The 22,683-nt window shown below is 33.2% G+C and overlaps 12 non-coding genes across 12 annotated transcripts; all 12 read left to right on the top strand.

Annotated features, from left to right (window-relative positions):
- The first annotated feature begins 11,717 nt into the window (after positions 1 to 11,717).
- On the top strand, positions 11,718 to 11,790 carry Trnar-ucu (transfer RNA arginine (anticodon UCU)). The gene has a single exon. It is a non-coding gene; the product is annotated as a tRNA-Arg (tRNA).
- Positions 11,791 to 12,783: 993 nt separating this feature from the next.
- Positions 12,784 to 12,856, top strand: Trnar-ucu (transfer RNA arginine (anticodon UCU)). The gene has a single exon. It is a non-coding gene; the product is annotated as a tRNA-Arg (tRNA).
- A 702-nt stretch (positions 12,857 to 13,558) lies between these two features.
- Positions 13,559 to 13,631, top strand: Trnar-ucu (transfer RNA arginine (anticodon UCU)). The gene has a single exon. It is a non-coding gene; the product is annotated as a tRNA-Arg (tRNA).
- A 992-nt stretch (positions 13,632 to 14,623) lies between these two features.
- Positions 14,624 to 14,696, top strand: Trnar-ucu (transfer RNA arginine (anticodon UCU)). Its single transcript has one exon. It is a non-coding gene; the product is annotated as a tRNA-Arg (tRNA).
- Positions 14,697 to 15,397: 701 nt separating this feature from the next.
- Positions 15,398 to 15,470, top strand: Trnar-ucu (transfer RNA arginine (anticodon UCU)). The gene has a single exon. It is a non-coding gene; the product is annotated as a tRNA-Arg (tRNA).
- A 994-nt stretch (positions 15,471 to 16,464) lies between these two features.
- Positions 16,465 to 16,537, top strand: Trnar-ucu (transfer RNA arginine (anticodon UCU)). Its single transcript has one exon. It is a non-coding gene; the product is annotated as a tRNA-Arg (tRNA).
- Positions 16,538 to 17,529: 992 nt separating this feature from the next.
- On the top strand, positions 17,530 to 17,602 carry Trnar-ucu (transfer RNA arginine (anticodon UCU)). The gene has a single exon. It is a non-coding gene; the product is annotated as a tRNA-Arg (tRNA).
- A 994-nt stretch (positions 17,603 to 18,596) lies between these two features.
- Trnar-ucu (transfer RNA arginine (anticodon UCU)) lies at positions 18,597 to 18,669 on the top strand. The gene has a single exon. It is a non-coding gene; the product is annotated as a tRNA-Arg (tRNA).
- Positions 18,670 to 19,661: 992 nt separating this feature from the next.
- Trnar-ucu (transfer RNA arginine (anticodon UCU)) lies at positions 19,662 to 19,734 on the top strand. The gene has a single exon. It is a non-coding gene; the product is annotated as a tRNA-Arg (tRNA).
- Positions 19,735 to 20,437: 703 nt separating this feature from the next.
- On the top strand, positions 20,438 to 20,510 carry Trnar-ucu (transfer RNA arginine (anticodon UCU)). The gene has a single exon. It is a non-coding gene; the product is annotated as a tRNA-Arg (tRNA).
- Positions 20,511 to 21,503: 993 nt separating this feature from the next.
- Trnar-ucu (transfer RNA arginine (anticodon UCU)) lies at positions 21,504 to 21,576 on the top strand. The gene has a single exon. It is a non-coding gene; the product is annotated as a tRNA-Arg (tRNA).
- A 993-nt stretch (positions 21,577 to 22,569) lies between these two features.
- Trnar-ucu (transfer RNA arginine (anticodon UCU)) lies at positions 22,570 to 22,642 on the top strand. The gene has a single exon. It is a non-coding gene; the product is annotated as a tRNA-Arg (tRNA).
- Positions 22,643 to 22,683: the final 41 nt, after the last annotated feature.

The following is a 22,683-nucleotide window of genomic DNA, read 5'->3' as shown; positions in this document are numbered from 1 at the left end:
GTGTGATAAAACAGTTTCAAGCAATCATTTTTCATACCAGCTTCTGCTTTTTGGAGGAATTATGTAATTCTAAAATTTCAAAATAACTAAATTGAATCACCAATTTTTAAAAGATCTATCAATCATGCTTGTAATGCTTGAATTACTTTCTGATTTTCAGACAAATAATTTGCATGTTTGATTTTCATGGTTTAAGGATGATTACTGAATTTTTAAATAAAAGTGCAAAGTAAAAAATGTGTGCACAAGTAGCAACAACAACAGCTGTTGCTGTGAGCAACAACAAATGCTCCATTTTAAAGTGTGCTTATATGTCAAGGATTTTTCATGCTTGGTATTTGTTTTGATTCTTGAGATTTTTTCCCCTGTATGCAGAAAGATGTCCAATTTGTTTTAATTTATCATAGTACTACTTTTTGATGCTTTTCTATATTGTTTGTCTGTGTAATTAGAGTTTATTCCTGGACTGTTATGAAACTTGATTCTCAACTTGAATTGGTTTTGTATTGTGCTATATTTTGAGAATTTTCCTGTAATAAGCAGGCAATGCATTCAATTCTTGAATAATTTTCGTTTTAATGTGTCTTACTTCTAATCTTAATTTTATAAGTCTCTTCTTTATTATGAAGCAATCGTAGCTAAGTAATTTTTTTTTTATTATAGATGGTTCCACTGTACGTGACAACAAAAAAAGTTATCGACAATAAACTATTGCTAACAGCTAGGTAACATTTGAACCTATTTCAATTCCAAACATGTTGAGAAACAAAATATATTAATTATTATCTGAATAGGTTGGATACATATTCCGAACTATTATGTGCTAATCCAAACTATCCATTAGCATTGTAATAGGGTTGCATTTAGATTTTACATTGTTTTTTCTCCACTATTAAGTTGTAATGCAACATGTTTATATTGAACAGTAAAGTAATAAATGATAAATGATTTCTCTAAGCTTCTTGCAGATATAAAGTCCCTCAGAATTTCTTACTAATTGTCTGGAAATTTGTAATTGTGAGTTTTTGATGACTATAAAAATAATTACCCAGTATTAAAAAAAACAAATCATGCACATGTTCTACATAACAATAATTAAAAATGAGAAAGCTTAAATCTCTGACTAATTACAAAGCAATAAAATTGATTTTTAAGTTATAACTGCATCAATTGTGTTATGCGTGTGCCCTTTATTTTTCCTTCCAAAGCTTCAAGTGTTTTGATTACAACTATAAACTCAAAATCACAAAGTTTTCATAGTCTTTTGCAAATTCTGAAATTTTATTGTGCTTTAAATATGCATTAAATTCGAAGGAATTATATTTTTTTAGTTTGTTTCAACATTATGGTTTAACTTTTTATTCCGTCAATTCTTAAAATTTTTATTCTACATGCTGTTAACTTGTTTCAAAAAAAAGAATATTGAAATTCAATGTTCTACGAGTGATAGTACATAGTTCATTACTATGTAAGCAGTGTGTAACTCACTGCTGGTTCAGGAGGAGGTTGGTTGCCAAGTCCCCCTAATGAATCCTCGCCCTGTACAAAGAGGTATGCAAATTGTTCATTTCTCTCAAATTTTTAAACATTACATTTTTAAAACGGCTTTGCACGGTCCATCTCGAAAATAATTTATGTCAAGTGACACGCAGAAGGTAAACATTTAAAATTCTGCGATTACAGGAGAAGCCTTTAAAACAAAACCCAGAATTTTATTTGTTCATTATTGGAGAAAAAAAAATGGCAACAGATCTTTCGTCTCAATGATTTTCTTCACGCTATAAATTTTAATAAAAGCATTGTGACAGAAAGTTGAGATGAAGCACTGAATAATAATTTGAATGGAGGAAGAATTTTGTTGAAGTATTTCTGGTGCTAATTTCAAACCAATTGTTTTAACTACTGCGTTTTTTTTTATCTAATCCATAACTAAGACAAACTAGTCTTTATCAATGATATTAATGCAAAAGTTAGTGCATTTCAAATTATTGCCACTGGTCAGGTCTCTATCTATTTTTAAAAAAATCTAGGTCTCGAAAACGGGAAATTTCGGTGTTGTGAAGCTGTATTGAGGAACAATGGGACAGCATACTGCCATGCTAACCGCAAACTCCGTATCAGCAGCTGAGTATGTTACTGGACATTTTCAAGTTTTGAGTAAAAAGAGTTGAGAAATAACTGCCTAGGAGGTTTCCATTGATTTTTTTTTTCTAAATCATACTATACAGCAGCATCTACCACAGCTGCAAGGACAATCTCTTACCCCAAGAGAGAGGTGATGTTCACCTGCTATTTGTACTGATTATTGCCAAATTTCAATTTTGCCACTTACATCCCTTTGCTGCCTCAAATAACCGTAAAATATTGTGTTCAGATGAAATGTGTGACACAGAACCACCCGATGATAGTAAGTCAAAATTTGACAAAAAGTGCAGACACGACTTCAGCGTCTAGCACAGCTATTTATAATATAGTTAATTTAATAAATAGCAGTTTGAGAAAAGGTATGCGATCTGCTTTAATTAGACCATGTACTTTTCACGACAATTCTAATAATGTAAGACTAATGTAATAATGTAAGACTCTAGTAATTTACTTCCTCTTCTTTTCCAATGTTTAATCAAATACCATTGTATAATTGAACTTGATATAAATAATATTGGTTTTATCTCACTTTGCAACAGAAATCAGGAGATCGGAACCCCTATCTGACGTGGAACTACTGGGATCAAGGAGATCTATGTGCTGCAGACAAAGCCAAACAAATGGAAGCAAGACAAAAAAAAAAAAGAACTTCCTATTCATGACAAAACCGCTGTTGCTGCCCCCCTTGTGTACCAATGGAACGGAGCAACACCATGAGAGCCTTCACTGGACCATCAGATGGAGTGTTTCATCTCTGACATTTTCATCTGTACTTGTATCAGGCAATGCCTCTGGTAAGGGGGATTGACTAGGCTGTACCCAACCAGCCAGCAACTCCTAAACTTGAAGCAAAATTGCCTTTCAATCAGAAGACATGGACCTTCCACCAGCCAACAATTGCTTATACTTAAATGCAAGCTTACTTGACAATGGTAAAATAAGCTGATGCCAAGGGAAAGAAATAGTTCCTAGCGCCTTGGCTGACATTTGGGTAAAACTCTGCTCTTCACTTTAGAAATCGGATTAGTTAGTTAAAACACACACATAAATAACCTTTTTTTTTTTAACCACTTTGGCGGCTCTAATTCAAGGAAAAATTGTAGCCATATTGCAGCAGGTTTTCGCACGTTAGTTTCACTGCAGCACATATTGGAACTCTGCTTCTCCCACTGGAAAGTGTCAAGATTATCTTCGACCACGCCTGCCTTTTAGTTCGCACGAGTGACTTCCAATGCTCCCCATTCCTGGGCGTGATCGACGGTCAGTTGTAGAAAGGTGTAATGAGAAGGAATTTGAAACGCATTGAAAACAGATACTTAAACGCTTGGCTTCGTTCTTCTGAAACAACATCGTGTTACTATGCTTTTCCACACAATGTGTGTATAATATTACACATCAACACTTCGACACGCGCATACACTATATGACCAAAATTAGTAATTCGGTATTAGGAAACTTTGAAAAATTCAGTTTTACGGATTTCTCCAGAAATAAGAAGCTAATTCTGTGTAATTTTTTTCAAATAAAAAGTATACTCCAGTTATCATTTTCCAATAAAAATTAAGTCTATTCAGTTAGGGGACTAGCAACAATATGAGGAAACAAAAAAAGGTTTTTGATCTTCTTTTACTGTAAATAGCTTAGAATACGCTACAACTTTCAGAAATAAGTTAAAGAACTATATAGAATTTATTTTTATATTTTGGTGAAAATATCACTTAAAACTACGGAGATATAAGCATTTCTTTGAAAAATAACAAATTGTTTTTGACGGTTTTCGGCTCATAACACGCAGTTTTCCGTCAAAGGTTACTAAACTTTCAGAATATTTCACAGCATACTTGAGAAATATAGTAATAAAATTTGAAGTAAAAGTACTGAAAATTTGATGAAATATGAACGTTTAGAGCAATTATTTTTTCACTGTGCATGCGCGAACTATAAGAAAATTATAACTTTCATAATCCAAATTCCAGACAGATCCTTCAACTATTGAAAAAATTTCACTCGATATCTTTAAAATTTGAAAAGTTGTCAGCGATCTAATAAGCCGAATTCTTGGATAGGCGACGAAGCATGAGGGATCGTTTGCAAATAATCCGTTTTTATCATGAATCATTTTGCACGATAAGAGGAAAGTTTTGCCAGTTTGAGAACGACCCCTTATCATTCGTTGCCTAGCCAAGAATTATTGAAATTCGGCTCATTTGAACACTGATAACTTTTTAAATTTTAATGATATCGAAGTGGAATTTTTTTTATGAGTTGTAAGATCTATCTGGAATTTGAATTATAAAGGTTATAAATTGTTATCTTTCGCGCATGCACAGTGAAAAAATAATTGCTTTAAACGTTCCTATTTCATCGAATTTTCAATATTTTTGCTTCACATTTTATATTATGTTTCTCTTGTACGCTGTCAGATATTATGAAAGTTTAGTATCGTTTGAAGGAAAACTCTACATGTTATGTCAATGGGAGAGAAATATATAAAAATAAAACAGTACGGTACGTACAGTATGTAGTAATAACAAAGCACTTCACTGTAATAGTACTGTACAGTAGATACAATAAGTTACATTTATATCTTAAAAATTGAAGATGATTTATCCTGCGAAGTCTGATCGTCATCCTAATATATTTTTAAATACAGTAGCTTCGCATTTACTTTTATAACATTTACATCTATGGTACTGGAACCCCTTGGACTTATATGGATTGCCTTCTCTTGACTTCTAATTATACGTATGAAAGATTCGCCATACCTAATTGTCGTGCTACTTTCGACCCACTTTCTAGTTGTTAAGCTTATCAAGAATCTTTACCTTTTCTTAAATTGTCGCAAACTTTCACTTTTTGTTTCCATCTTCAAACTTTAGATGAAACAGCGTGTATGGATGCCACAATATTTCATAACCTTTCATACTTAAAAAAAAATAAATGAAAAATGAGGAGTGGTGATCTATACACACTAACAAAGCTATGTTAATAATGCGGTGTGTGGGAACTTGCGCAGTCAGTGATGCAGAAAGGATGAAAATACATTCACGAATGCTTAGTTGTCAATAACAAAGCCGAAACTTAGCATCACGATTCCTTTCCAAATATTTTCATATTGAGAGCAAGAAATTAGCTTTAGCTCTAAAATTCGTTGCTCCTGAAAAACTCGCGTTAAAGCCATTTCGCGTAAGTCGGATCGCTTTGTAGCGGGAGTCGACTGTATTGAGGGGTCACATTTTTCGTTAGTGTAAGTTAGTGTTTCGTAGTTTCGTTAGTAAGGGCATAAGTCCCGGACTTATGACCTTTCGTCACTAAACACGAATGACGGAATAGTAAGACGCACTGAATGTATGGCAAGATTACAGAAGAACTAGATTTTTTTGGAGTAATGAAATAAAAACAAATAACTACTTAGATCTAACATTATTACGGTAATGGTAGGTTCGTCAGTTAGGGGGTTAGTGGGGGGAGGGGAGGAGATTCGAAATCACGACCTGAACAGAGATAAGGCAGAAAAACTATCAGAACGAAATTCGCTAATTTATCGTGGATTTTATTATTACCACTCTACCATCTATATTACCCAAAAAATTACGTGATTTACAAATCCGTTCTGGGAAATTGTGAATGCCTCATACAATTTTATTTTTGTAAGGAATTCGTTAAAAAGTTGTGTGATACATTCTGATTGATGTAACAGTTTGGATGTAAGTTTTAAAATGTGATACTTTTAAACACTTTTTTTTAAATTAATGATTTGCCTTTAAAACATCAAAAACCATTCACAATTATCGGTCAATCACAATAGTTTTCTATCACTTTGTTCATTAAATTTAGGTCTCTGTGTCATATGTATTTGAAAGTACAAACCAGTTAGAAATGACCTTAGATTATTGAGACAAGGTCTCCTGCTAAACACACGTGAGGTAAAAGATCCCCCAGGAACGACCCCCATTGATAAGAGCTATTGTGTATTGTGAATGTGCTCGCTCTTTCTACTCATGCCTTTCTTTCAAACTAGAATAAGTAGAAACTGAATTCCTTATCGATTTCAACATCGAGTGCAACAAGGTGCTTTTCATGTTTTCTCGAATGATCCTACATCCCACCCTTCCCCAAGAAAGCTATAGAAAAAATGCTAAAGAAAAAAGCTGTCTCCTTTAGAACAGAATTATTTATATACTAATCTCACAACAGCAAAAATATATATATATATATATATATATTCTCTTAAAATCGGTTGGTTCTTAACCAACTAATTAATTTATAAATGAATTTCACATTTTTTATATTCCTCATTTAAGATCATTATAAAAGCCCAGGGATACATTAATAATATATATTTACACTCTCATAAATAATGAATAGTCTGCTTATGATTATGCCTTTATGTTAAGACAACCTTCCAAACCAAAAACATAATTCTTGTAACATTACACCTATTAATACTGGTAACCTTACACATTTCTTTTTACAAAGCACATATGCTTCACGGGCCGTAGATCAAGGGAGGATGCAGACAAGCATTTTAGGGGGAGGGGTGGTCATGCTGAAAAATATTCAGTTTTGGTTACGAAAAATTTCTGACACTGTTTGGGTGTCAATAAAATGTATCGAATCGGCAAAAAACATGGCCTCTAGAACTGCACATTTTTTTTCCAAATTAATATCAGAAGCAATGAAAGGAAGAATTATTTCAAATATTTACTTAAACAAATATTTAATGGACTAAAAATTATTACAGATGACAACTTTATTCATGAAGCATCTGAACACAATGCGTATTGATATATTTTCATGATATGCTACATTCATCCATCTAACTCGTATGCAATTATTAAATTATGATCACGTAAAGTAATGATGAATGGATAATAGTGTCGATGGTTTAGGGGGGGGGGGGTCATACCCCCATGACCATCGCCTGAAATCCGCCCTTGTCGTAGGCTGGGCACCACCACTGCGCTAAGCTCTGAAGAAGATGAAGAAAAATAAAATAAAGTTTATTTGCAATGTACATTACATTAAGTTTAGTTTTTAAAAAAATTTCTGAGATTTAAAATGAAGCTATATAAATGTACTGCATTAAACATTCTTCAATGATTTCTAGTTTTAAAACTTATAACAATAGTAATGTTATTTATACATGAAAAGGTGGATAATGCGGTTAATGGGCATCAATAAAGAAAATTGTTTTAAAATTATATTTTATTTAATAGGTATAGATACAATATTTCAGTTTTTTTAAAAGATGCATTAATCTGTCAATATATCTTTAGTGTGCACGTTAAATTGGCAGTTGTATAGATGTGTTTCAGTATTTTTGCAATCAGCATAGTTTTTACAAATTTTTAAATTACAATCTGTAGGATTTGGTTTAAATGTTGTGGTAAATTATTTTAAGTTGTAAAAAGGCTAATTTGTTGTTTACTTTATAATTATTAGTTTTAAAATTGGATAAGAAACTTGGCGAAACTTGTACTCCTAATAAGAAACGTGTTGAACGGTCAGAGAAATTTCCTCACGAATGCAATGAAACTGGAAATGGATTCTAAAAGCAACATACGTCACGTTATCTACCTTCTCCGCCCTGCTGTCAGTCAAATTCAGGGGGCTTACACGAGTGCTTCAGTACTCAAGAGAAAGAAAGTAGACAAACTGCTTTTGGGAGTGTAACATGTACAAGAGTGATTTTTACACTTTCACTTCTTTCTTTCGTTCCTTTGCTTATTTTCTTCAACGCTTTTAACAAAATTTCATAAAATTATCTGAACTTGTTCATTAAATGAGTTCTCCAAAATGAATCATTTAATAAACTAAAAATATGATTTGCTCTGAACTATAATCTGAAGCTAATAGATTATACTTGATTTATTTGTGTATTTTTAACATTATTATTATTTTTCACCCTCTTTTATTGACCTAAAAATTGACCTGTTTCGGATATGTAAAGTATTTTCATTAAAAAATAAATTTGAAAATTTAAAATAATTTTACATGAATGCCGCCGTAGCAAAAGAAAAATAGCGAGACCGAAATAGAGACTTATCCAACTTTTGGATAAGTCTCTGTTTCGAAAATTATTGTCTGCAGAGAAAAAAAAGAAATAATTTATGCATCATTCCATATCAGTCGCTTGAAAAACGCATCAACGGTGCTATACTGCATTATATTATATTCTATCATATAGTTTTTTGTGTTGCAGCTAGTTTAAAAAAAATTATGACTTTTTTTTTTTACATTTACTTATAGCTCACCGCCAATCTCTGATACAAATGTACTTCCATTACGATTAGTATTTAAATGTGGCATTAAATACTTTTCTATCATCTGGATCCACCCCCCTTTCCCTCAGTAGTGACAAAGAAAGGGATGATCTCACAAGTGCGCCAAGATGTGCTCAAAATCTGTTCTCAAATTTGTCCCCAATCTATTCTCAAATGTGCTTCCAATCTCTGTTCAAATGAGTTTCCAAGTTTTAACTAAGCAAATATCTTGAGCAGAACACAATTATTGCATTTTCTTTGTAACAAAACATAATTCGGAACATATTTTAGTTCACATCCCGTACACCGGATCCAATTTGAACACATTTTAGTACACATTTATGCAACTGAAGCATCTTTTTATTATCTGTATTGAAGTACGGTATAACTTCGATTTGAGATTTCCCCAATTTAACGACGAATTTCACTGGTCCGGATTCGACTGCATTAAAAATCCCTGCTCCTCGGTTTAACGATATCCTTGAATTAACGATAACTTTTTTCTGTCCCTTGAAAATCGCGTACGTTTGGGGTTATGCTGTATTTCAAACGAGCTTCCAATATATGCATGCTTTCACTGACGGATAAGCGCAAGGCGTCATGCCCATAGTTGCAGTACTGTTAAGATTGGCCTGTTGGTGATTCGAAGTCGAAAGATTATCTACTGCAGAGAAAATTTATTGTTCCAACCAGTGTTGACTTTCAACCAAATCAGATTTCTTTTCTGCTAATCTAAAATTTAGTCGCGAAAAATTAGGTATAAATCCAGAGAATACTAGATACGATCAGTAGAGCTAAGAGACGATGAATTTTCTGCTTGTTTCGGGCAAGACTTGATTCAAAATACTTGCTATAGATGGTAATTTGTATTTTTTATTTTTAACACGGTCAAGCTTCAAACTTAGTTGCTAATTTTATTATGTAACAAGAAAAGTTTATTATTATTATTATTATTATTATTTTCGCTTCTTAACATGAGTGTGTCGCTGACGCGAAACCAAAGCCCCCCCCCCCCCCCAAAAAAAAAATAGCTCAACTTAATACTTTTTCCTACCTCAATACGGGCGTTAAGTCAGTTTACGCAATTGGGGCGAGGTGGCGAATAAAAGGTACATAATATTAGCATGTCTTTAAAATTTTATTATTTAGGAGAAAAGTTTGCAAGCTTCAACTACACAATATTAGTTTTGACCAAAAAACGAACTAATAATCATAATATAAAATATAGTTTTGTTTTATTTTTTGAACACATTGCATTATTTAACTCTAATTAATTTGAAATTAGAATAACTTGAAACCTGAATTTCTCCAATACTTTTGCTGAAATTGTTTGTTATTATTATTATTATCATTATCATATATATTGTTTCTTAAACGCTTCTTTTTTTTTTTCGGTGGGAGCGCCATAACTTCATCAATACTTTATCAAACCAATTGAAGCATCATTTAAAAGATTTTACACCCCCTCCCCATGAAAAGTTAAGAAACAACTCAAATTTTGGTTATTTTGTCCAAAAAGCCCAATTTTTTTTTCTGTTTTTTTTTTATTACGCACTAGTTTACTTTTCAACGCGCCAGAGCAAATGCTATAATTTAAATCACCTATGAAGAGAGGAGAAAAGTGGAAATAGCTTCTTCATTGTAAGAAAATTCCTGAACGTCACAGGTTATTTCCGAGCAACATTTTAGAATTTAACGGGTTTCCAACAGTTTTCTGCTAAAATCAAGTGGTTCGGCGAAAAGGTTTACAAAATTGCTTCAAGTTGCAGGAATGCAAACTTCTTGCTGTTTTGAAAAAAATATCTTTAGCTACCAGTATCAAAATATACTCAGCGTTTTTATTAAATTCTTATTGAGCTTGATTATTGAGCCTTAAGTGCAACTATACGGTTTATCCAGATTGAGGGGATAAATCAGGGAGCTAACAAGCTAACATAAATAAGTTTTCTTAGAGAGTACCTGATTTCTTCCCTAAAACGTCATTGCCTTCTATTGAAAAGGTTTCTGAATACTTCAGAAAAATTCCATGTTGATTTCGGAAAGGTTACTGTCTTTTAGCGGGAAACTGTTGTGCTTTTTTTTTTCTCGATACGTTACTGCCAGAATTTAAGCACATTAGCTGCGCATTATTTTGTAGGAACGTTTCGGAATATTCTTCACGGTTTTAAAGTGCATAAATATTTAGAAGAAATTATAGGTTATGATTTTTTTTATCTAAATTTGAGCTTCAAAACATTAAAATAATAAAATCATTTCTAATCATATACATAACTGTAAATCTGATATCGTCAAACTTTCAAACTTTTAATTGCTCAAAAACGTAATACCTCATAAGCGAAAACCAATGCAACAAAATAAGGGTTTTGTTTCCTTAAAAATGCTATTATATTGCTTGAACTCCATTGCAGCTAAATTTCCGTTACTACGAATAAGACTTTCGGTCCATTGAACTCTTTATACGAGTTAAAGATTTACCATGAAAATTACTATAAAAGCATTTCTGCAAGATTTTTCCAAGCACACTCAAATTACAGAAATAATATTAGTTCTCAGTTCTGCAATAACTGAAGAATTAGGGATGACAAATTTTACATTAAAGCTTAATCAATTTTGATTGCATAATTTACAAGACCTTTCAGAGATTTTTCTACATAATCAAACTTATTCAAATATTAAAATTGCCATTATAAGTAATTGTAAAATGTTTATTTACTTTTATTCACAAACTTGCAAGCATTAAAAAAAAAAATCCACATTGTACAAGTATTTCAAAAGAAACATGACAGTTGAAAATCATGCTCAAGTGATTCCTGACTGGGAGAAATTGACACCGAGGGTGGACAAAGGAGCGGTAGATGCTTTTAACGCCCCTACTGTTCGTCAATTCCTTCACCCTTCACTTCCCGCGAGGGGAAAAACTGCTGGTGTTCTGCAGGAAAGCCGAACGCTTCGAACGTAATATTACGTCGCTGCCGCTAATGACATATAAATTCCTTGACGTAATATTACGTCGCAGCTGCTTGAGTGGTTAAACTCAATAAAATTTATTGAGAAAAGATTTACGTAAGTAAAAAGAAATATAACACAAAACATTTTGCCAACGTTTTTTGACACTTGAACAGCAATATTGCTCGTATTGTAAGTTTTTTTACTTTAGAAAATATTTTTTCCAAAACCAGAACTACGGTTGAAGGAAAAGCAAAAGAAACGTTTTTTAATTTTTTTAATATTTTTATATTACAAATTAAAATTTAAATACAATATCTTAACTAATTTCGCCTATGGTTTTTTCAATTTTAAAAAACCGTCCCTGTAACGCAGTGGATAGCGCGTTGGACTTCTAATCCAAATGTCCCGGGTTCGAATCCCGGCAGAGATGTTTGAAAGATGTGTTTTAGTGTGCGGAAGATAAGCGATTCCGTCTTACACTTCTTTTGCATTTTGAACATTTTTCTACTTGCTGTGAATTTGGAATCAGAGATGAAAAAGGTTTTTGCACGAGTTTGACCTAGGAATGAGAAACTACAGCATCAATTGACACAGTTTCATGTTTTCATTTAGTTATTCGATTTTTTGCTATGTATAAAAGCTACTCAGATACATAACACAACATTAATTTATATTTCTCGCTCGGTTTCAGTCAGTAATCCTGTAAGATATTTCAGACTGTGGTCTATAGGTATTTTACCTCTTTCAACGGACACATTATTCAGCAGAAATTATACTTATTGCTATGAAATCATCGCGACCAATTATCATTTAAAGTTCTAACCGGGCCGTTCAGAATCTTTAAGTATAACTTAAACTTTCTCTACATAAAAAAAGATTCAACATGATGTGAAAAATTTAACCTGTCGGCACTGTGGCTTCCACTGTATTACTTTTTGGCAATAACAGCTACTCCGAGAAACAGGGATTGAATTTTATGAAGAAATAACAAAAAAAGTCATAAAAATGAAGTCTAAGTAAATTGCAAAACGCAAAATATAATTTAAGATCACTTACAATTGCCATGCATGGAGGGAGGATACACAGTTGACTTAAAAGCTTTCTTACAATAAACACTCATGCAATAAATAGCTTTTCGATAAAATCGATGTAAACACTTACATTGACGTAGAGACAAAAAATCAGTTTTTTACAATGTTTTTTTCAGCTTCGGATCTTAAATTGAAATCAAAACATTTTTCTATGACGAAAGATGATGCTTTTCGGTAAGTAGCTAAAACTTCTGTGAAGCGTATGTAATTTAATCCGACTAACCACATCGCAGTTTTTTTCTACTTAACGTCAACAACTTCATCATTTATATATCTACAAACTGCAAACTCTATTTTGTATATCTACGTACTGCTCGAACAGTAACCGCGCGGTCCCTGTAGCACAGTGGATAGCGCGTTGGACTTCTAATCCAAATGTCCCGGGTTCGAATCCCGGCAGGGATGTAGGCCACGGTTGTTTTCCTGGTTTTTTATTTAGACTATAAATTACTAAAAATATATCATAACTTACAGCTGCTAAGAGAGGTTACCACTTGTTGCAACTGAAAGGATACCTTTAGTACATTAGAAACAGAGAAGAGTTGAGTGGGCAATGGATAGTTCTTGAAGCATTTTTTGTGTTAGTACTAATGTCGTTAGTTTAGGGATATATAAAGTCCTTACTAGTTGAGGACAAAAATGTGATTTGTAGCAAACTATTAGGCTCCAGAAAGATTTCAACATTCTAATTTAATACAACGATTAATAATTTCATCTTCTTTAAGTACTTTTTTTCAGAAATAAATTTTCTCTATCTCTTAGTCAGGTATGAATCACATTAGATAAGATCAAATGAAGAAGTTTACGAAAATGAGTGCTGCTTCGTTTATTAAACTCAATAAAATTTATTGAGAAAAGATTTACGTAAGTAAAAAGAAATATAACACAAAACATGTTGCCAACGTTTTTTGACACTTGAACAGCAATATTGCTCGTATTGTAAGTTTTTTTACTTTAGAAAATGTTTTTTCCAAAACCAGAACTACGGTTGAAGGAAAAGCAAAAGAAACGTTTTTTAATTTTTTTAATATTTTTATATTACAAATTAAAATTTAAATACAATATCTTAACTAATTTCGCCTATGGTTTTTTCAATTTTAAAACACCGTCCCTGTAGCGCAGTGGATAGCGCGTTGGACTTCTAATCCAAAGGTCCCGGGTTCGAATCCCGGCAGGGATGTTTGAAAGATGTGTTTTAGTGTGCGGAAGATAAGCGATTCCGTCTTACACTTCTTTTGCATTTTGAACATTTTTCTACTTGCTGTGAATTTGGAATCAGAGATGAAAAAGCTTTTGCACGAGTTTGACCTAGGAATGAGAAACTACAGCATCAATTGACACAGTTTCATGTTTTCATTCAGTTATTCGATTTTTTGCTATGTATAAAAGCTACTCAGATACATAACACAACATTAATTTATATTTCTCGCTCGGTTTCAGTCAGTAATCCTGTAAGATATTTCAGACTGTGGTCTATAGGTATTTTACCTCTTTCAACGGACACAATATTAAGCAGAAATTATACTTATTGCTATGAAATCATCGCGACCGATTATCATTTAAAATTCTAACCGGGCCGTTCAGAATCTTTAAGTATAACTTAAACTTTCTCTACATAAAAAAAGATTCAACATGATGTGAAAAATTTAACCTGTCGGCACTGTGGCTTCCACTGCATTACTTTTTGGCAATAACAGCTACTCCGAGAAACAGGGATTGAATTTTATGAAGAAATAACAAAAAAAGCCATAAAAATGAAGTCTAAGTAAATTGCAAAACGCAAAAAATAATTTAAGATCACTTACAATTGCCACGCATGGAGGGAGGATAGACAGTTGAGTTAAAAGCTTTCTTACAATAAACACTCATGCAATAAATAGCTTTTCGATAAAATCGATGTAAACACTTACATTGACGTAGAGACAAAAAATCAGTTTTTTACAATGTTTTTTTCAGCTTCGGATCTTAAATTGAAACCAAAACATTTTTCTATGACGAAAGATGATGCTTTTCGGTAAGTAGCTAAAACTTCTGTGAAGCGTATGTAATTTAACCCGACTAACCACATCGCAGTTTTTTTCTTTTTAACGTCAACAACTTCATCATTTATATATCTACAAACTGCAAACTCTTTTTTGTATATCTACGTACTGCTCGAACAGTAACCGCGCGGTCCCTGTAGCGCAGTGGATAGCGCGTTGGACTTCTAATCCAAAGGTCCCGGGTTCGAATCCCGGCAGGGATGTAGGCCACGGTTGTTTTCCTGGTTTTTTATTTAGACTATAAATTACTAAAAATATATCATAACTTAGAGCTGCTAAGAGAGGTTACTACTTGTTGCAACTGAAAGGATACCTTTAGTACATTAGAAACAGAGAAGAGTTGAGTGGGCAATGGATATTTCTTGAAGTATTTTTTGTGTTAGTACTAATGTCGTTAGTTTAGGGATATATAAAGTCCTTACTAGTTGAGGACAAAAATGTGATTTGTAGCAAACTATTAGGCTCCAGAAAGATTTCAACATTCTAATTTAATACAACGATTAATAATTTCATCTTCTTTAAGTACTTTTTTTCAGAAATAAATTTTCTCTATCTCTTAGTCAGGTATGAATCACATTAAATAAGATCAAATGAAGAAGTTTACGAAAATGAGTGCTGCTTCGTTTATTAAACTCACTAAAATTTATTGAGAAAAGATTTACGTAAGTAAAAAGAAATATAACACAAAACATGTTGCCAACGTTTTTTGACACTTGAACAGCAATATTGCTCGTATTGTAAGTTTTTTTACTTTAGAAAATATTTTTTCCAAAACCAGAACTACGGTTGAAGGAAAAGCAAAAGAAACGTTTTTAATTTTTTTAATATTTTTATATTACAAATTAAAATTTAAATACAATATCTTAACTAATTTCGCCTATGGTTTTTTCAATTTTAAAAAACCGTCCCTGTAGCGCAGTGGATAGCGCGTTGGACTTCTAATCCAAAGGTCCCGGGTTCGAATCCCGGCAGGGATGTTTGAAAGATGTGTTTTAGTGTGCGGAAGATAAGCGATTCCGTCTTACACTTCTTTTGCATTTTGAACATTTTTCTACTTGCTGTGAATTTGGAATCAGAGATGAAAAAGGTTTTTGCACGAGTTTGACCTAGGAATGAGAAACTACAGCATCAATTGACACAGTTTCATGTTTTCATTCAGTTATTCGATTTTTTGCTATGTATAAAAGCTACTCAGATACATAACACAACATTAATTTATATTTCTCGCTCGGTTTCAGTCAGTAATCCTGTAAGATATTTCAGACTGTGGTCTATAGGTATTTTACCTCCTTCAACGGACACATTATTCAGCAGAAATTATACTTATTGCTATGAAATCATCGCGACCAATTATCATTTAAATGTTCTAACCGGGCCGTTCAGAATCTTTAAGTATAACTTAAACTTTCTCTACATAAAAAAAGATTCAACATGATGTGAAAAATTTAACCTGTCGGCATTGTGGCTTCCACTGTATTACTTTTTGGCAATAACAGCTACTCCGAGAAACAGGGATTGAATTTTATGAAGAAATAACAAAAAAAGCTATAAAAATGAAGTCTAAGTATATTGCAAAACGCAAAATATAATTTAAGATCACTTACAATTGCCACGCATGGAGGGAGGATACACAGTTGAGTTAAAAGCTTTCTTACAATAAACACTCATGCAATAAATAGCTTTTCGATAAAATCGATGTAAACACTTACATTGACGTAGAGACAAAAAATCAGTTTTTTACAACGTTTTTTTCAGCTTCGGATCTTAAATTGAAACCAAAACATTTTTCTATGACGAAAGATGATGCTTTTCGGTAAGTAGCTGAAACTTCTGTGAAGCGTATGTAATTTAACCCGCCTAACCACATCGCAGTTTTTTTCTACTTAACGTCAACAACTTCATCATTTATATATCTACAAACTGCAAACTCTTTTTTGTATATCTACGTACTACGCGTACAGTAACCGCGCGGTCCCTGTAGCGCAGTGGATAGCGCGTTGGACTTCTAATCCAAAGGTCCCGGGTTCGAATCCCGGCAGGGATGTTTGAAAGATGTGTTTTAGTGTGCGGAAGATAAGCGATTCCGTCTTACACTTCTTTTGCATTTTGAACATTTTTCTACTTGCTGTGAATTTGTAATCAGAGATGAACAAGGTTTTTGCACGAGTTTGACCTAGGAATGAGAAACTACAGCATCATTTGATACAGTTTCATGTTTTCATACAGTTGTTCGATTTTTTGCTATGTATAAAAGCTACTCAGATACATAACACAACATTAATTTATATTTCTCGCTCGGTTTCAGTCAGTAATCCTGTAAGATATTTCAGACTGTGGTCTATAGGTATTTTACCTCTTTCAACGGACACATTATTCAGCAGAAGTTATACTTATTGCTATGAAATCATCGCGACCAATTATCATTTAAAGTTCTAACCGGCCGTTCAGAATCTTTAAGTATAACTTAAACTTTCTCTACATAAAAAAAGATTCAACATGATGTGAAAAATTTAACCTGTCGGCACTGTGGCTTCCACTGCATTACTTTTTGGCAATAACAGCTACTCCGAGAAACAGGGATTGAATTTTATGAAGAAATAACAAAAAAAGCTATAAAAATGAAGTCTAAGTAAATTGCAAAACGCAAAATATAATTTAAGATCACTTACAATTGCCACGCATGGAGGGAGGATACACAGTTGAGTTAAAAGCTTTCTTACAATAAACACTCATGCAATAAATAGCTTTTCGATAAAATCGATGTAAACACTTACATTGACGTAGAGACAAAAAATCAGTTTTTTACAATGTTTTTTTCAGCTTCGGATCTTAAATTGAAACCAAAACATTTTTCTATGACGGAAGATGATGCTTTTCGGTAAGTAGCTGAAACTTCTGTGAAGCGTATGTAATTTAACCCGCCTAACCACATCGCAGTTTTTTTCTACTTAACGTCAACAACTTCATCATTTATATATCTACAAACTGCAAACTCTTTTTTGTATATCTACGTACTACGCGTACAGTAACCGCGCGGTCCCTGTAGCGCAGTGGATAGCGCGTTGGACTTCTAATCCAAAGGTCCCGGGTTCGAATCCCGGCAGAGATGTTTGAAAGATGTGTTTTAGTGTGCGGAAGATAAGCGATTCCGTCTTACACTTCTTTTGCATTTTGAACATTTTTCTACTTGCTGTGAATTTGGAATCAGAGATGAACAAGGTTTTTGCACGAGTTTGACCTAGGAATGAGAAACTACAGCATCATTTGATACAGTTTCATGTTTTCATACAGTTGTTCGATTTTTTGCTATGTATAAAAGCTACTCAGATACATAACACAACATTAATTTATATTTCTCGCTCGGTTTCAGTCAGTAATCCTGTAAGATATTTCAGACTGTGGTCTATAGGTATTTTACCTCTTTCAACGGACACATTATTTAGCAGAAGTTATACTTATTGCTATGAAATCATCGCGACCAATTATCATTTAAAGTTCTAACCGGCCGTTCAGAATCTTTAAGTATAACTTAAACTTTCTCGACATAAAAAAAGATTCAACATGATGTGAAAAATTTAACCTGTCGGCACTGTGGCTTCCACTGCATTACTTTTTGGCAATAACAGCTACTCCGAGAAACAGGGATTGAATTTTATGAAGAAATAACAAACAAAGCCATAAAAATGAAGTCTAAGTAAATTGCAAAACGCAAAATATAATTTAAGATCACTTACAATTGCCACTCATGGAGGGAAGATAGACAGCTGAGTTAAAAGCTTTTTTACAATAAACACTCATGCAATAAATAGCTTTTCGATAAAATCGATGTAAACACTTACATTGACGTAGAGACAAAAAATCAGTTTTTTACAATGTTTTTTTTCAGCTTCAGATCTGAAATTGAAACCAAAACATTTTTCTATGACGAAAGATGATGCTTTTTGGTAAGTAGCTAAAACTTCTGTGAAGCGTACGTAATTTAACCCGACTAACCACATCGCAGTTTTATTTCTTCTTAACGTCAACAACTTCATCATTTATATATCTACAAACTGCAAACTCTTTTTTGTATATCTACGTACTGCTCGTACAGTAACCGCGCGGTCCCTGTAGCGCAGTGGATAGCGCGTTGGACTTCTAATCCAAAGGTCCCGGGTTCGAATCCCGGCAGGGATGTTTGAAAGATGTGTTTTAGTGTGCGGAAGATAAGCGATTCCGTCTTACACATCTTTTGCATTTTGAACATTTTTCTACTTGCTGTGAATTTGGAATCAGAGATGAAAAAGGTTTTTGCACGAGTTTGACCTAGGAATGAGAAACTACAGCATCATTTGATACAGTTTCATGTTTTCATACAGTTGTTCGATTTTTTGCTATGTATAAAAGCTACTCAGATACATAACACAACATTAATTTATATTTCTCGCTCGGTTTCAGTTAGTAATCCTGTAAGATATTTTAGACTGTGGTCTATAGGTATTTTACCTCTTTCAACGCACACATTATTCAGCAGAAATTATGCTTATTGCTATGAAATCATCGCGACCAATTATCATTTAAAGTTCTAACCGGCCGTTCAGAATCTTTAAGTATAACTTAAACTTTCTCCACATAAAAAAAGATTCAACATGATGTGAAAAATTTAACCTGTCGGCACTGTGGCTTCCACTGTATTACTTTTTGGCAATAACAGCTTCTCCGAGAAACAGGTATTGAATTTTATGAAGAAATAACAAAAAAAGCCATAAAAATGAAGTCTAAGTAAATTGCAAAACGCAAAATATAATTTAAGATCAATTACAATTGCCACGCATGGAGGGAAGATAGACAGCTGAGTTAAAAGCTTTTTTACAATAAACACTCATGCAATAAATAGCTTTTCGATAAAATCGATGTAAACACTTACATTGACGTAGAGACAAAAAATCAGTTTTTTACAATGTTTTTTTCAGCTTCGGATCTTAAATTGAAACCAAAACATTTTTCTATGACGAAAGATGATGCTTTTCGGTAAATAGTTAAAACTTCTGTGAAGCGTATGTAATTTAACCCGACTAACCACATTGCAGTTTTTTTCTACTTAACGTCAACAACTTCATCATTTATATATCTACAAACTGCAAACTCTTTTTTGTATATCTACGTACTGCTCGTACAGTAACCGCGCGGTCCCTGTAGCGCAGTGGATAGCGCGTTGGACTTCTAATCCAAAGGTCCCGGGTTCCAATCCCGGCAGGGATGTAGGCCACGGTTGTTTTCCTGGTTTTTTATTTAGACTATAAATTACTAAAAATATATCATAACTTACAGCTGCTAAGAGAGGTTACCACTTGTTGCAACTGAAAGGATACCTTTAGTACATTAGAAACAGAGAAGAGTTGAGTATGCAATGGATAGTTCTTGAAGTATTTTTTGCGTTAGTACTAATGTCGTTAGTTTAGGGATATATAAAGTCCTTACTAGTTGAGGAAAAAAATGTGATTTGCAGCAAATTATTAGGCTCCAGAAAGATTTCAACATTCTAATTTAATACAACGATTAATAATTTCATCTTCTCTAAGTACTTTTTTTCAGAAATAAATTTTCTCTATTTCTTAGTCAGGTATCAATCACATTAGATAAGATCAAATGAAGAAGTTTACGAAAATGAGTGCTGCTTCGTTTATTAAACTCAATAAAATTTATTGGAAAAACATTTACGTAAGTAAAAAGAAATATAACACAAAACATGTTGCCAACGTTTTTTGACACTTGAACAGTAATATTGCTCGTATTGTAAGTTTTTTTACATTAGAAAATATTTTTTCCAAAACCAGAACTACGGTTGAAGGAAAAGCAAGAGAAACGTTTTTTTATTTTTTTTATTATTTTTATATTACAAATTAAAATTTAAATACAATATCTTAACCAATTTCGCCTATGGTTTTTTCAATTTTAAAAAACCGTCCCTGTAGCGCAGTGGATAGCGCGTGCGACTTCTAATCCAAAGGTCCCGGGTTCGAATCCCGGCAGGGATGGTTGAAAGATGTGTTTTAGTGTGCGGAAGATAGGCGATTCCGTGTTACACTTCTTTTGCATTTTGAACATTTTTCTACTTGCTGTGAATTTGGAATCAGAGATAAAAATGGTTTTTGCACGAGTTTGACCTAGGAATGAGAAACTACAGCATCAATTGACACAGTTTCATGTTTTCATTCAGTTATTCGATTTTTTGCTATGTATAAAAGCTACTCAGATACATAACACAACATTAATTTATATTTCTCGCTCGGTTTCAGTCAGTAATCCTGTAAGATATTTCAGACTGTGGTCTATAGGTATTTTACCTCTTTCAACGGACACATTATTCAGCAGAAATTATACTTATTGCTATGAAATCATCGCGACCAATTATCATTTAAAGTTCTAACCGGCCGTTCAGAATCTTTAAGTATAACTTAAACTTTCTCGACATAAAAAAAGATTCAACATGATGTGAAAAATTTAACCTGTCGGCACTGTGGCTTCCACTGCATTACTTTTTGGCAATAACAGCTACTCCGAGAAACAGGGATTGAATTTTATGAAGAAATAACAAAAAAAGCCATAAAAATGAAGTCTAAGTAAATTGCAAAACGCAAAATATAATTTAAGATCACTTACAATTGCCACTCATGGAGGGAAGATAGACAGCTGAGTTAAAAGCTTTTTTACAATAAACACTCATGCAATAAATAGCTTTTCGATAAAATCGATGTAAACACTTACATTGACGTAGAGACAAAAAATCAGTTTTTTACAATGTTTTTTTTCAGCTTCAGATCTTAAATTGAAACCAAAACATTTTTCTATGACGAAAGATGATGCTTTTTTGTAAGTAGCTAAAACTTCTGTGAAGCGTACGTAATTTAACCCGACTAACCACATCGCAGTTTTTTTCTTCTTAGCGTCAACAACTTCATCATTTATATATCTACAAACTGCAAACTCTTTTTTGTATATCTATGTACTACGCGTACAGTAACCGCGCGGTCCCTGTAGCGCAGTGGATAGCGCGTTGGACTTCTAATCCAAAGGTCCCGGGTTCGAATCCCGGCAGGGATGTTTGAAAGATGTGTTTTAGTGTGCGGAAGATAAGCGATTCCGTCTTACACTTCTTTTGCATTTTGAACATTTTTCTACTTGCTGTGAATTTGGAATCAGAGATGAAAAAGGTTTTTGCACGAGTTTGACCTAGGAATGAGAAACTACAGCATCAATTGACACAGTTTCATGTTTTCATTCTGTTATTCGATTTTTTGCTATGTATAAAAGCTACTCAGATACATAACACAACATTAATTTATATTTCTCGCTCGGTTTCAGTCAGTAATCCTGTAAGATATTTCAGACTGTGGTCTATAGGTATTTTACCTCTTTCAACGGACACATTATTCAGCAGAAATTATGCTTATTGCTATGAAATCATCGCGACCAATTATCATTTAAAGTTCTAACCGGCCGTTCAGAATCTTTAAGTATAACTTAAACTTTTTCCACATAAAAAAAGATTCAACATGATGTGAAAAATTTAACCTGTCGGCACTGTGGCTTCCACTGTATTACTTTTTGGCAATAACAGCTTCTCCGAGAAACAGGTATTGAATTTTATGAAGAAATAACAAAAAAAGGCATAAAAATGAAGTCTAAGTAAATTGCAAAATGCAAAATATAATTTAAGATCACTTACAATTGCCACGCATGAAGGGAAGATAGACAGCTGAGTTAAAAGCTTTTTTACAATAAACACTCATGCAATAAATAGCTTTTCGATAAAATCGATGTAAACACTTACATTGACGTAGAGACAAAAAATCAGTTTTTTACAATGTTTTTTTTCAGCTTCGGATTTTAAATTGAAACCAAAACATTTTTCTATGACGAAAGATGATGCTTTTTGGTAAGTAGCTAAAATTTCTGTGAAGCGTACGTAATTTAACCCGACTAACCACATCGCAGTTTTTTTCTTCTTAACGTCAACAACTTCATCATTTATATATCTACAAACTGCAAACTCTTTTTTGTATATCTACGTACTGCTCGTACAGTAACCGCGCGGTCCCTGTAGCGCAGTGGATAGCGCGTTGGACTTCTAATCCAAAGGTCCCGGGTTCGAATCCCGGCAGGGATGTTTGAAAGATGTGTTTTAGTGTGCGGAAGATAAGCGATTCC

Source organism: Uloborus diversus, chromosome 9 (assembly GCF_026930045.1).
Source record: "Uloborus diversus isolate 005 chromosome 9, Udiv.v.3.1, whole genome shotgun sequence".
In the NCBI taxonomy this organism is placed as follows: domain Eukaryota; kingdom Metazoa; phylum Arthropoda; class Arachnida; order Araneae; family Uloboridae; genus Uloborus; species Uloborus diversus.
Note: the sequence above shows the minus strand (reverse complement) of the source record. Positions and strands in the feature narration are given on the sequence as shown.